At 42.4% G+C, this 12,953-nt stretch overlaps 1 protein-coding gene across 9 annotated transcripts in view; it reads right to left on the bottom strand.

Moving 5' to 3' along the window:
* plekha6 (pleckstrin homology domain containing, family A member 6) overlaps positions 1-12,953 on the bottom strand; it is a 371,706-nt gene that overhangs the window by 171,286 nt on the left and 187,467 nt on the right. The window lies entirely within an intron of this gene.

Raw genomic sequence — 12,953 nt, 5'->3', positions numbered from 1 at the left:
AGCAACTGTAGTCCTTACTGTGAAACAATCATAACTGCCATATTAACAGATAATGAATGACAAGCTAATGTAAGATATTTGGCACACTTCCAGGCCATGGATGTATTAAGAGTCCTGGGGGGTATTCCATCAACATAGCTAAGAATATCCAGACTGTAATCTTGAAGTTTGACTAAATGCCAACTCCCAATCTAGCCCCAACCCGTTCCATCAAGTGAAATCAGATGGCTCCAGCTGACACTAATTCAAGCCTCACCTGTTAAGCCTCAACTGATGCACACGCCCAGGGAAAATAAACAGCCCACAATAGTCGAGTGCCGAAAATTGAATGTCAAAAAGCAAAGGAAAGGAGCGAACGGAGCCTTTTTCTGCGGCGGAGCAAACGCTCCTTATGGAAGTGTATGAGGACTATGAGGACATAATTAAGAAAAAAGGCAATACGGCAGCGATTAATAAAGCAAGGGAGGTGGCGTGGCGGAATATTACTGACAGGCTAAATGCGTAAGTGACAAAGAAAATATCATGTTATATAAATCCCGCATCAAAGGGACAAAATATATGTAGATAAGAACACCTATTAAAACTAACAAATTAAGTATGCCTAATGAAATTCACCAAATGTGTAAATTAATATTAGTGATAGACTATTTATCACATTTATCTACTGATTCCTATGTAAATTTCAGATGATGCATTTAATCAAACTATTTTATGTGAATCATCGCATTTATCACATAGGCTAATTGATTGTAGATTACGACATTTTGGAAATGATCAGTTTATGGGAAATAATCACATGACATTTATCTATTGATTGTAGAAAATCACATTTAGCAAATCCCTCAATTCACTGGAGATGAGGAAACCTATTAAGTGAATGCAGGTCATAGTGAATCGATTATCTATTTCTCATCATTTTGGAGTCAATTGTAAGCTCTATCCCTTATTATATCAAAATAAGAAAAAACCCCTTAAATTGTATGGCATGTGCTATAGGATGAGGAACAGACAGACCACAATGGTGTGTGTCCCATTTTCATCCCTCACTGTTATGTCTCAACAGAAGCAGTCTCAGTAGCCAGAGGAGGACTTGGCAGCAGGTCAAGATAAAATATAAGAATATCCTGCTTGCTCTGTCTCTGTGTCTCTCTGGGTGTGTCCCTCTCCTTCTCTTGGATGCACTCCTTATATGGCAGTTGATCTTAATTGGCTGTGAATTTACTAGCCAATTGGAAACAGAGTGGGGTGGGAATGGGAGGGCAATCACATATTCATGTGGTTTGGTGTACATATACAATCTTTTTTTAATGCCTCAGTTTCATTTTATTATAGTTTTGTTGTTATTAGTTTGATTTTGGCTTTATTGTTGTAAATGTTTTTTTTTTAATTATCTTATTTTTATTACATTTTAATTTGTTTTTTTAATAGCTAATGTTTTTTGATTAATTATATTATATATTTTATGATCTACATATTATTTTATCATTACATGACAGTGGTGAGTGTGTAAAAGCACTGGCAGAACTGTCTCTTAGGTGTCTGTTCTTGTCTATTGAACATTTTTTGATCATAGATGGAGCTAATCCTCACCTTAATCCTGTTTAAGACCAGGATTGCCCAGCAGCACAAGTTACAATGGTTACTAGGCTGGGATTCAGGTGAACCACTTTGATGGAACAGAGTTGTGCCTCAGGTTGATGGAACAGAAACCGAAGTTTAGCTCAATGTATCAGGCTTAGCCAGAACCATGGTTTCCATGGTTACTGATGTGAGGCTAATCTTAGTCACTCTGATGGAACAGAACTCTGGCTCACATTAGCCACACTTGGCCATTTAAGCCTGGATTTGCCTTTAGCCTGCTTGATGGAATACCCCCCTGGATACAGCATTAGAGGACCCTGGTTATTACTATGAAAGCCACTCAGTGGCACATAAAGCCAAAATAGCCAACACATTCTCGCTCCAACCTCATCACATATCGACATTTGGTCATGGACTTTTCTATTGAGTTATGACGTGCAAGGTACCCTGGCTGTGTTGGTTGTTGACATTCTGGGACGCCCTGTCAACCTCAGCCTGTTACAAGCATTGTCTGTTTTCAAAATACACTTCTGTTTTCACAGGAAATAGTTTGCATGTAGTCTCTCTCAAAATAAACACACTATGTCGGTACAACACCGCAAATTGACATTTTTTTCACAGTGTGTGTGCGTGTTTTCCCCTCCCCCGCTGTGCTCAAGGAGTAAGCAGACACTTGTGTTTTTGCTGACAAGCTTAAGGCAAAGGACCAGTCTGAGTCATAACTCAGTCACACAGACATGCAAGAGATACTAATATAAATCAGTGTGACTTACTTCCTGAGCATGTCCATTGCATCTAAACATCAATAACTCTGCTCAGAAGTCATAGAAAAGGATGCTTCAGAATGATCACATTTTTAGGTAATCAAGTGATATGTTTCATCCATGGGTACACTCCTAAACAAACATACGCACTCATTTGACAAGCTTTCATGGGGTCTTGTTCTCCTGATGGCTGTATTTTTCAGTCGTTATATAGACTGAATCCCCCCGTATGTTTCCAATTATTTCCTGGTAGAAACCCCCCACGTCCAGTACATAAAATGAAATGGCACTGAGCAAACAGTAGTGTAGTTTTTAGCCACTACAAAAAGGCCCACCTAACAAATCGATATCTGTTTAAAAATAGGCTGTACTAAAAAAGATTTATCAGAAATCTCTGATAGGAAACTGGAGCCATTACCTTAAAGCCAAAAGGCTCCACTGCCAAAAACAGTCATTTTACTTTACAGAAAGCTGGAGTTTCTGGTCTACTGCTACCTGCATCAGTTAGTCTGTAAGGTAAGGTGATAAAATTATTCCAAACAGAGTGTACTCTTAAATTAAATCATTTTTAAGGTAGGTGTTTTGAGTGGTTAAAATACATTTTGCTGCAGCCCCCATCCACAGCAGAGCATTGTTTAGCTTTAATGCCTGTGATTCAGAGATAGAGCACATAAAACATAAGCACAGCAGAAATGCCAGACAGGTTGATCAGCCATGTTTAACTATTTATCTTTAAACGTTACATATAATGCTGAAAGTGACAACAGAAAAAAACAAGATTGCCAATTTCACATATTTTCTCAATCCAAATCAACTGCCAGTCCCTGGAAGTTTTTGTTGTTTTGAGCACAATATCATAGTGATTCTTAAAAATACAAAGACATCCTAGAGCTGGTCATCCACTAAGCAGAAAAGGAATGGTTCGATCCCCAGCTCCTTCAGTCTGCATGTCGAAGTATCCTTGAGCAATATACTGAACCTCAAATTGCTTCCAATGGCTGTTCCATCGGTGTGTGAGTGTGTTGAAAACTGAGTAGTAGGTGGCACCTTGTATAGCTTCTGCCACCAGTGCATGAATGTGTGTGTGAATGGGTGAATGTAGTGTCAAAAGCGCTTTGAGTGGTCAGATGACGAGAAAGGCACTATACAAGTACAGGTCCATTTACCAGTTCACAGAAAAACAGTAATAACATTAGTAATTGTGGACGTAATTATCACTGGGGTGGGGATTAAATATTATGTGCTCTGGATGGGATGTTAAAATCCACCAATAGTGGCATCCTGTAGCTCCAGTCTGAGTTAGTTAGCGTTAGTCTTCTTTAATAATGGTTTGCAAAGCTCTAACTTTAACTATGTGCTCCTGACCACATCACAAAAAAACGTCTTCATTCATGTTAACATGTATGTTTGGTTGAATGTCCTTACTTTTAAATGAACAACAGTTACATTGTACAAATTAGAAATGATTATGCCACTACAACTTTGAAAGCATAAGCAGCTAGTCAGCAAAACAGTTGCAATAATCTAATGACTTATGCCCCGTCATTAAGCACATATACATTTTTCACCAAAAAACTGATTCATATATCCATGTCCTTAAGTATAAACTTTTATGAGACAGTTTAATACTAGATGATATAATGTAACTCAGTTTGTATTTTGAAGATACTCTTGAACTGGGAAGGCATTCTGAAAAAATGGGAAATGGTGGGTTAATCTTGAGGGATGTAAAGTCTACATGTCTCAATCTTGTTGAAATAAATGACAGAAATCATGTTTTGTTGAAAATGGAAAGCCTGCCTCCTGGAAACAGGCTCAGCCCAAAGAGGACTGTTACACACTGTGCCATTTTTCTTCTCAAATAAGAGGATTTGTCATGGACCTCTAGAGCTCTCTGCACTGTCAAGGTAATCAGAACTTGTCAAATCAGTCACAGTTAGAGATGGTTCCTTAAGATGCAGGATTGTTAGTGAGCTTTTATCCAGTTTATCTGCTGGTAAGCAACATAAGCTATGTTAACGCATATGTTAGCCACTATTTGCAATGCATTGCATTTTGATTTTTTTTCAATATCTAGTGTTTGTTTTAGGTTCTGATTTTTGTGGATATTCATTTTGCTTCCCTGATATTGTTGGTAATACAGTCGTTAGCACTGTCACCTCACAGCAAGAGGGTTCCTGGTTTGCACCCAGGGTGGGGGAGCCCTTCTGTGCAGAGTTTGCATGTCCCCCCCATGTAGGCGTGGGTTTTCTGCAGGTACTCCAGACATGTAGGTTAGGTTCACAGGTGACTCTAAATTGCCCATAGGTGTGAATGTGAGTGCGAATGGTTTCCTGTCTCTATGTGTTAGCCCTGCCATAGTCTGATGACCTGTCCAGGGTGTACCCCACCTCTTGCCAATGTCAGCTGGGATAGGTTCCAGCACCCCCGTGACCCGTAACAGGATAAGCACATACAAATATTATATTGAGAAATCACGTTAAAGTTACAGCTAAAAATCAGGTACTCTGGTCATGATTATATTATTTAACAATTCACAATAAATTGGTATTACAGTAACTGACAAATTATATGTCCAACATAATTTTTTGAAACAGTGTAATGTGAATGAAATAGTTTGACAAGCAATAATTCATTAAGGAAAAGAAGGGAAATTGTGTCAGTTGTCCACATTCAGATCATGTGGGGCCAATGTACACATTAAAATCAAGTAAATCCAAATGACTTTTTTTTTCAGTGCAACAAAGAGGCCAATGGGCAACCAGTGTGAATCATATACCATTCTACTGCTGAAAAAATAGCTGATCTGGATGAAAAGACAAATACATTAATATAAAATGTTTATTTAGAAATTAATATCATCAATAATCAATTTCAACCCAAAACTCTTCAAATGACCTTAAGCAAATCGATTCAGGAGTATTCATCATTTATATCAGATTTTAGTGAAAATGAAGAATCTGAAATGTGAAATTTTTAGAAAACCTTCAATATATCTATTTTGAAACAGACACACTCATATACCACAAGCTGTGCCCTAGAGGAGCTAGAGACAGCCCTGTCAAACACAACCCGGACAACAAAAGTCCTTTGCTTTTTCTCCTCCCCTTGTGCCCATTTTTTGGCCCTTGGTCCTTGCTGGCATAGCAATCACAGTGGTAAATTGCACTGTCACAAATTCCTCCCTCCATCACTCCCTCTCTCTAAGCCGTCTTTTTTGAGACACAGCTGGGCCAGGCAGAGACAGAGGAGAGGCTGAATAAAAACAGACGTGTTCAGAATAAAGAGAGGCATCGAACGAATTAACGTCAAAATAAGAAAGAAAAGAAGGCCATGTTTGTAATTAGAAGTTTGTAAAAAGATCACAACCGCAACCTGGATTATATATAGTTGAAATGTTATTACTGAGAAAAAAAGACACAAGAGACAGAGAAGTGTGTTTCAAATTAGCAACAAAGAATAAGAAGTAGCTGAGCCATTAACCCATAAGGGACTGTGCTGTTGGCTGTTCTACTCAGCTGTGAGGTGGAGACCGGGGATGGTTGTGACACTTTTGTATGTATCTTTGAGTTATTTTAAGCCAGTGCATTCAAAATGCGATACCAACTAATTACATGTGTCTGCTCTGAAATGGTGTAGCTGCTATCTCTGTAATACAAACAGAAAATGCAAGGTTTGGTCTCAAACACAAGGCATGAAATATTACAGCTCACTCTATAGCCTGGGTGTAACACAGCCTGGAGGAATAGTAACATTATCAAATGACAATCATGACAAAGACTTAAGACACTGAAATACTACTACTACTACTACTACTACTACTACTACTACTACTAATAATAATAATTATTATTATTATTATTATTATTTTCAAGTTTTGTGAACATCTTGGTATTTGGAGTTGAGTAAACTCAGAAAAATGTATCTGACTTTATGCTAAAATAATAAAGTCCAGTCTACAGGAAACAGGCAAAAAATAATTTTAACCATTGTCAAAAATGGCAGCATTTAACTGCATGACACTAAGTGAGTGAAAAAAGTAATACATACCAATAATTTGTATTCACTGAATTAATGTACTAAATATTATTAAGTAGGGGTGTAACGGTATTTGTATTCGTCCCGTGCCATCACGGTACGGGCGTCACGGTTCGGTGCACGCAGTCAACGACGAATACATCTGAGTGAGTATTAAAAAAAAGTCCTCACTTCAATCCAGGAATTTGTTATTTACGTGACAACACCTGAAAGCAACACAAGCTCCAACTGACAATTGACTGTGTGTCTAGTATGGAGATAGCCTGGAAATCCAGACCCAAATCTAGAAAGATTTAGGGTCTGGCTATGAGTAATGCAAATTGCCCAACTCGAGGGGCAGCACCAAGCATGCATTTGAAAATATCACTGCACGCAATTGGATAACACTACAACCAATCAGAACAATACACGGGCTGACGTATCCAGAGCGCTATCAGTGGAGCTAACTGGTAGATTAGACTATTGCCGTATCCGTTCGGCAAAACAGCAAAAATGTCCTTCTTGCAAAGGGAAGATTCCAGCGCCGTCTTCTGTTCCTCTTTTAGAGAAAAAGCCAAGTCCGTTTACTGACTGATTCCAGCACTGTCGTCATCTGTTCGCCTCTGGCACGCCTATATCAGATACACCGATGTGATTGGTGCAGCTCGGCTCCAAGGGTGTGGGTAATGAGCATCATTACTGATTGCCAGAGTGACTTGATGAGCAAATTCAAATTGTGCTCTCACGAGAAATCTGGATTTCCAGGGTAGTATAGAGATAGATTTGTTTCATAATTATGTGTGTGAACAGATCGACAATCTGTGTAATCTGTAAATATAAAACACCTTCCACAAATACAAAAAAAGATTTGTAAACTCACAAAAATATTTTGCAAGTATAAAACGGATCTGCAAATACATAAACAAATTCCACAAATAAAAAAAAAAATAGCTGTGAATACATTAAATGAATTTGCAAATAAATGAAAAGCATTTGGGAATATCTTCCTAACATTTATAACTTTCAAACAGGCATTTGTTTTTTTCTACGTGTGTGGATTTGCTTTTTACACACACAGAATTTTGAAATGAACTTTCCGTGGGTCTGAAAATGCACTCATATCACTCAGCCATTTTCGGATTGCATGTGATCACCCAGCTAATGACGTCATCTCTGCATGTCAAAGTAAGACCATGCAGTCTTTCTGTGACTGTTTCTTTATTTTTTTTTATACATAATTGCAATAAGTAACGTGCATTCATTGTTTTATGTTAATGTCATACAGTGAGTATTAGTGCATGTTTATTTGTTATATGTATATTATCTGGCACACACTTTTTTATACATTTCTGTTTGAGTATGAAAGGCACAACGATGCTAGTGGGCAACGTTCATTTCTCTAAGGTGGCTTGGCTGCTTCTTCAGTTGGCAGTCATCAGCCAACTCATACTTTATATTTTTCATTTATTCTTTCGTGTAGGATTAGAGTCACAAAGCACTTCACATCTTATTATTAGTGTACTCGTAGTAGTTGTAATCTCTGTGCTGACCGCACCGTGTTTAGTTAGGTTACATTGTTTCAGTGAGGTTAAGTTGTAATATATGACAAGTGGCAACACCCTGGTTAAGGTCTTTGATAGAACAGCTGTTGGTGTTGGTAGCTGTTTTTGTTTAGAAATGTCGTATTGTACACACACTAATACTCACTGTATGACATTAACATAAAACAATGAATGCATGCTACTTATCGCTGATTATGTAAAAAAAATAAATAAATAAATAAAAAAATAAACGGTCATAGAAAGACTGCATGCTCTTACTTTGACACACAGAGATGATGTCATCAGCTGGGTGTGTCACAGTCTCCAGTCTCCTTTTCCTGAGTGTTCAATAAAGACTGTTGATTACTTATCTGCTTGCTGCTTCGCATCTGGGTTCTTTCCTGTGAGTCTGGACGTGACAGTACGATCTGGCCAAAAGATGAATCCAGCGAGTAGTAAGCCCTCCCCACTTGACAGACTGGAGAGAATTGAAGACACGCTGGTGAGCCATGAGGGATTGATTACAGCATCTACTAGCCATCTGCAACAGGCAATTGATTCTCTGACTCAGATGGTGTCAAGGTTAGCCGACCAGCTTCAGCGGCAATCACTCACTGGCCCTTCACACGCACTTTCGGCTTCCGCTGCTGTGCCCATGGCTCCTCTCCTAGCCACAGACACTCCTGAGCCACGTGTTGGGACACCTGAACGCTATGATGGGAACTCAGAGGACTGTGCACCATTCATCACAAACTGTACCCTGCTCTTGGCTCTCCAGCCACGCACGTTTGCCACGGAATTAGCCAAGGTGGCTTTCACCATTAACCACCTGACCGGCCGTGCACGGCTGTGGGGAACAGTCAAGTGGGAACGACAGTCACCTGCCTGCCAGAGCTTCGCGGCCTTCTCAACAGAGCTCTGCAAGGTTTTTGGACAAACTCCTGCTAGATCTGAAGTGGCTGTTGGACTCCTGAATCTGAGACAAGGGCAGAGGTCGGTGGCAGACTTTTCTATAGACTTTCGCACCCGGGCCAGCCAATATGGCTGGAACCCTGCTGCTCAGATTGACGCCTTCATGCATGGCTTGGCTGACTACATCAAAGACGAGCTGGTGTCACATGAGGTTCCTACCTCCCTCAACGACATCATCAACCTGGCCATCCGCGTTGATCTCCGGGTTCAGACTCAGTGACAGAAACGACGCCAGGGTCCACGTCAGAGGGAGCCCACTAGTCCGCACCCTCTCCGAACCTACCGCTGACTGAACCGGAACCCATGCAGCTGGGACGCGCCTCCCTCACCACGACAGAGCGGAGGTGATGCCAGCTAGCCCAGCTCTGCCTGTACTGTGGAGGAGAGGGACATTTCGTTACCACCTGCCCGTTAAAAGACAGAGCTCACCCGTATATGAGGAGATATGGGTGAGCTCAATAACAGAGTCTCCTCTCTCTCACCGTCCCCTGCTCCAAGCCCGTCTGCTTCTCCGTGATGGTTCTCACACCCTGGCCACCCTCATCGACTCTGGAGCAGATTCCTGTCTGATCAGTGAGAGGGTGGCTCTGCAACTGGGACTTGGCCAGGTCCCACTGACTCACCCGATCCCTGCACAAGCCCTCGACAGCCACAAGATGGGCACCATCACCCACCAGACTGCGCCAGTCTCCATGCTCCTGTCAGGGAATCATCATGAGACCATCCAATTCCACATTCTGAATTACCCTGATTTGCCTCTGGTCCTGGGTTTCCCGTGGCTTCGCCGCCACAACCCCCACATCAATTGGTCTACAAGTTCCATCCTTGGCTGGGGAACATCATGCCATCTCACCTGCCTGAAGAACGCCACTCCACCACTCCACCCTTCCAGCACCATTCCACCACCTGAACTCTCTAATGTGCCACCTGAATACCATGACTACAGCCAAGCCTTCAGCAAGGCCAAAGCTATGTCTCTGCCTCCCCACCGGCCATACTACTGCGCCATTGATCTCCTGCCTGGCACCGCTCCTCCTAAGGGCCGTCTGTACTCCCTCTCCGTTCCTGAGAGGAAGGCCATGGAGGAGTACATCAACAACTCCCTGTCGGCTGGCTTCATCCGTCCCTCCTCATCCCCTGCTGGAGCAGGTTTCTTTTTTGTAGAAAAGAAGGACAAATCCTTGAGGCCCTGCATTGACTATCAAGGACTGAATGAAATAACAGTGAAGAACCGTTACCCTCTGCCTCTGATCTCATCAGCCTTTGAACTGTTGCAACGAGCCACCGTCTTCACCAAGCTTGACCTCCACAATGCCTAACACCTTGTTCGCATCTGTGAAGGGGACGAATGGAAGACGGCGTTCAACACCCCCATTGGCCATTATGAATATTTGGTCATGCCGTTTGGTCTCACCAATGCTCCCGCCGTGTTCCAAGATCTCGTTAACGACGTCTTCCGCGACATGCTTAATAAGCATGTCTTCGTGTACCTGGATGACATCAGATGGATCCTGCTAAGGTCTTCGTTGTAGTTTCATGGCCCATCCCTGATTCCCGCAAGCAACTGCAACGTTTTCTGGGGTTCGCCAATTTCTACAGAAGGTTTTTCCGAAACTACAGTTCTGTGGCAGCTCTGCTCACCACCCTCACCAGTTCCAAGACTCCTTTCCTCTGGTCACCAGATGCTGAGAACGCCTTCAAGACACTCAAAAAGAGGTTTACATCTGCCCCCATCCTCCAGATGCCTGACCCCGACCTCCAGTTCATAGTGGAAGTGGATGCCTCTGATGTTGGAGTGGGAGGAGTCCTCTCTCAGCGGTCCACCACAGATCTAAAGCTCCACCCCTGCGCCTTTTTCTCTCGCCGCTTGTCCCCCGCTGAAAGGAACTACAATATCGGCAACAGAGAACTCCTGGCAGTCAAGTTGGCTCTGGAATAATGGCGCCACTGGCTTGAGGGTACCAAGGATTCCTTTCTGGTATGGACCGACCACAAAAACCTGGAATACATTAAGACTGCCAAAAGACTAAATTCCCGCCAAGCCCGTTGGTCACTATTCTTCACCAGGTTTAACTTCACCCTTTCCTATCGCCCTGGTTCTCGTAATACCAAACCTGATGCCCTCTCATGGCAATTTCTGCAGGACGACAAGGTTGCTGAGGGACCGGCCCCCATCCTTCCGCCTCCCTGTGTCGTCGCCACCCTTACCTGGGACATTGAGGAGTGGGTGAGAGCAGCTACTCTGGATCAGCCAGGTCCCAGCACCTGTCCTTCCCACTGCCTCTTCGTCCCAGAAACATTAAGGTCCGAGGTCCTGCTGTGGGCCCATGCCTCCAACTTCACCTGCCATCCCGGTTCCCGACGTACTCAAGAGGTCCTCCTCCAAAGATTCTGGTGGCCCACGCTGGAGAAGGACACCAGAGACTTTGTTAAAGCCTGCCCGGTTTGCAATCAACACAAGCCCTCACATCATGCCCCGGCGGGACTCCTGCAGCCACTTCCCATCCCTCACCGACCCTGCTCCCATGTCACCTTAGACTTCGTCACCGGTTTGCCCCCCTCAGATGGACACTCTGTCATCCTCACAGTGGTAGACCGGTTCTGCAAGATGGCTCACTTTGTGCCCCTGAGCAAGCTGCCCTCTGCCAAGGAAACGGCCCAGTTGGTTCTTCACCATGTCTTCCACCTGCATGGTCTCCCTGTCTCCGACCGTGGGCCTCAGTTCTCTTCCATATTTTGGAAGGAGTTCTGCACTCTGATTGGGGCCACCGCCAGTCTCTCGTCTGGGTTCCATCCCCAGACCAATGGCCAAACGGAGAGGAAGAACCAGGAGATGGAGACAGCCCTTCGCTGCATGGTCTCCCAGAACCCATCTTCGTGGTCCCGGCAACTCCTGTGGGTGGAATATGCCCACAATTCCCTCTTCAGCTCCTCCACCAGTCTGTCTCCCTTCCAATGTGTTTACGGGTATCAACCCCCACTCTTCCCTGCCTTGGACAATGATGTCTCCTGTCCTTCTGCCTTAGCCTTTGCCCGTCAATGCTGCAGAACCTGGGCCCGAGCCCGTGCCACCCTCCAGAGGACAGTTGACCGGAAAAGGAAAGATCATGGGTGCCTGCCCGGGACATTTTAGACTGTTGATTACTTATCTGTTTGCTGCTTCGCATCTGGGTTCTTTCCTGTGAGTCTGGATGTGACAGGGTGATCACGTGCTCTCTGAAAATGGCTGAGTGATACAAGTGCATTTTCATTAGGACTGGCGGAAAGTTTGTTTCAAAACTCGTGTGTAAAAAGTAAATCCACACACATAGAACTGAGATCCACAAATGTTTTTTCGATTCACAAATAAAAACTGAGTTCACAAATGCCTGTTTGATAGTTGTAAATGTTAGGAAGATATTCACAAATGCTTTTCATTTATTTGCAATTAATTTAATGTATTCACAGATTTTTTTACATTTTTTTGTGGAATGTGTTTGTGCATTTGTAGATCCGTTTTATACTTTTATACTTTATACTATATTTTGTGAGTTTACAAATTTTTTTTGTATTTGTGGAAGGTGTTTTATATTTACAGATTACACATTTACACACAGATTGTCGATCTGTTCACACACATAATTGGGGCTTTCTACCAATTGTGTGCAAAGTGCTGTCCCTTAAAAAAACAACAAAAATAATAAAACTGAGTATTCACAGATATAAACTTACAAAGATTATGTTATGACCTATTTAAACCCAGGACATTAAATGAAAAAGTGATAAGCTAAATATATACAAAATCACCATTTATAGGGTATTTTCTGTTGGGAAGTACCTGTCCCCAACCCTGACCTCTAAAATTCAATTCATGTAAATAACACTTCAAAGATTTTTCATATTTTTTTCAAAAGTGTAATTTAAAACATATTTGTGATTAAGTTCAAACAGAAGTTGAAAGACTTAGATGTATTGTGGGATTAATTCTTTAATAAAGAAACTATGCTAAAAGAATAGTGTCCCTTGTTTTCATGTCACTACCGAAACACAAGAGTTTTAATGCACTGGTTTTGTCTGGATTTTAGCCACACCCCTGAAT

The sequence above is a fragment of the Epinephelus fuscoguttatus genome, linkage group LG1 (genome assembly GCF_011397635.1).
Source record: "Epinephelus fuscoguttatus linkage group LG1, E.fuscoguttatus.final_Chr_v1".
NCBI classification, from domain to species: domain Eukaryota; kingdom Metazoa; phylum Chordata; class Actinopteri; order Perciformes; family Serranidae; genus Epinephelus; species Epinephelus fuscoguttatus.
The sequence above is the reverse complement of the archived record's forward strand: the minus strand, read 5'-3'. Positions and strand labels throughout refer to the sequence as shown.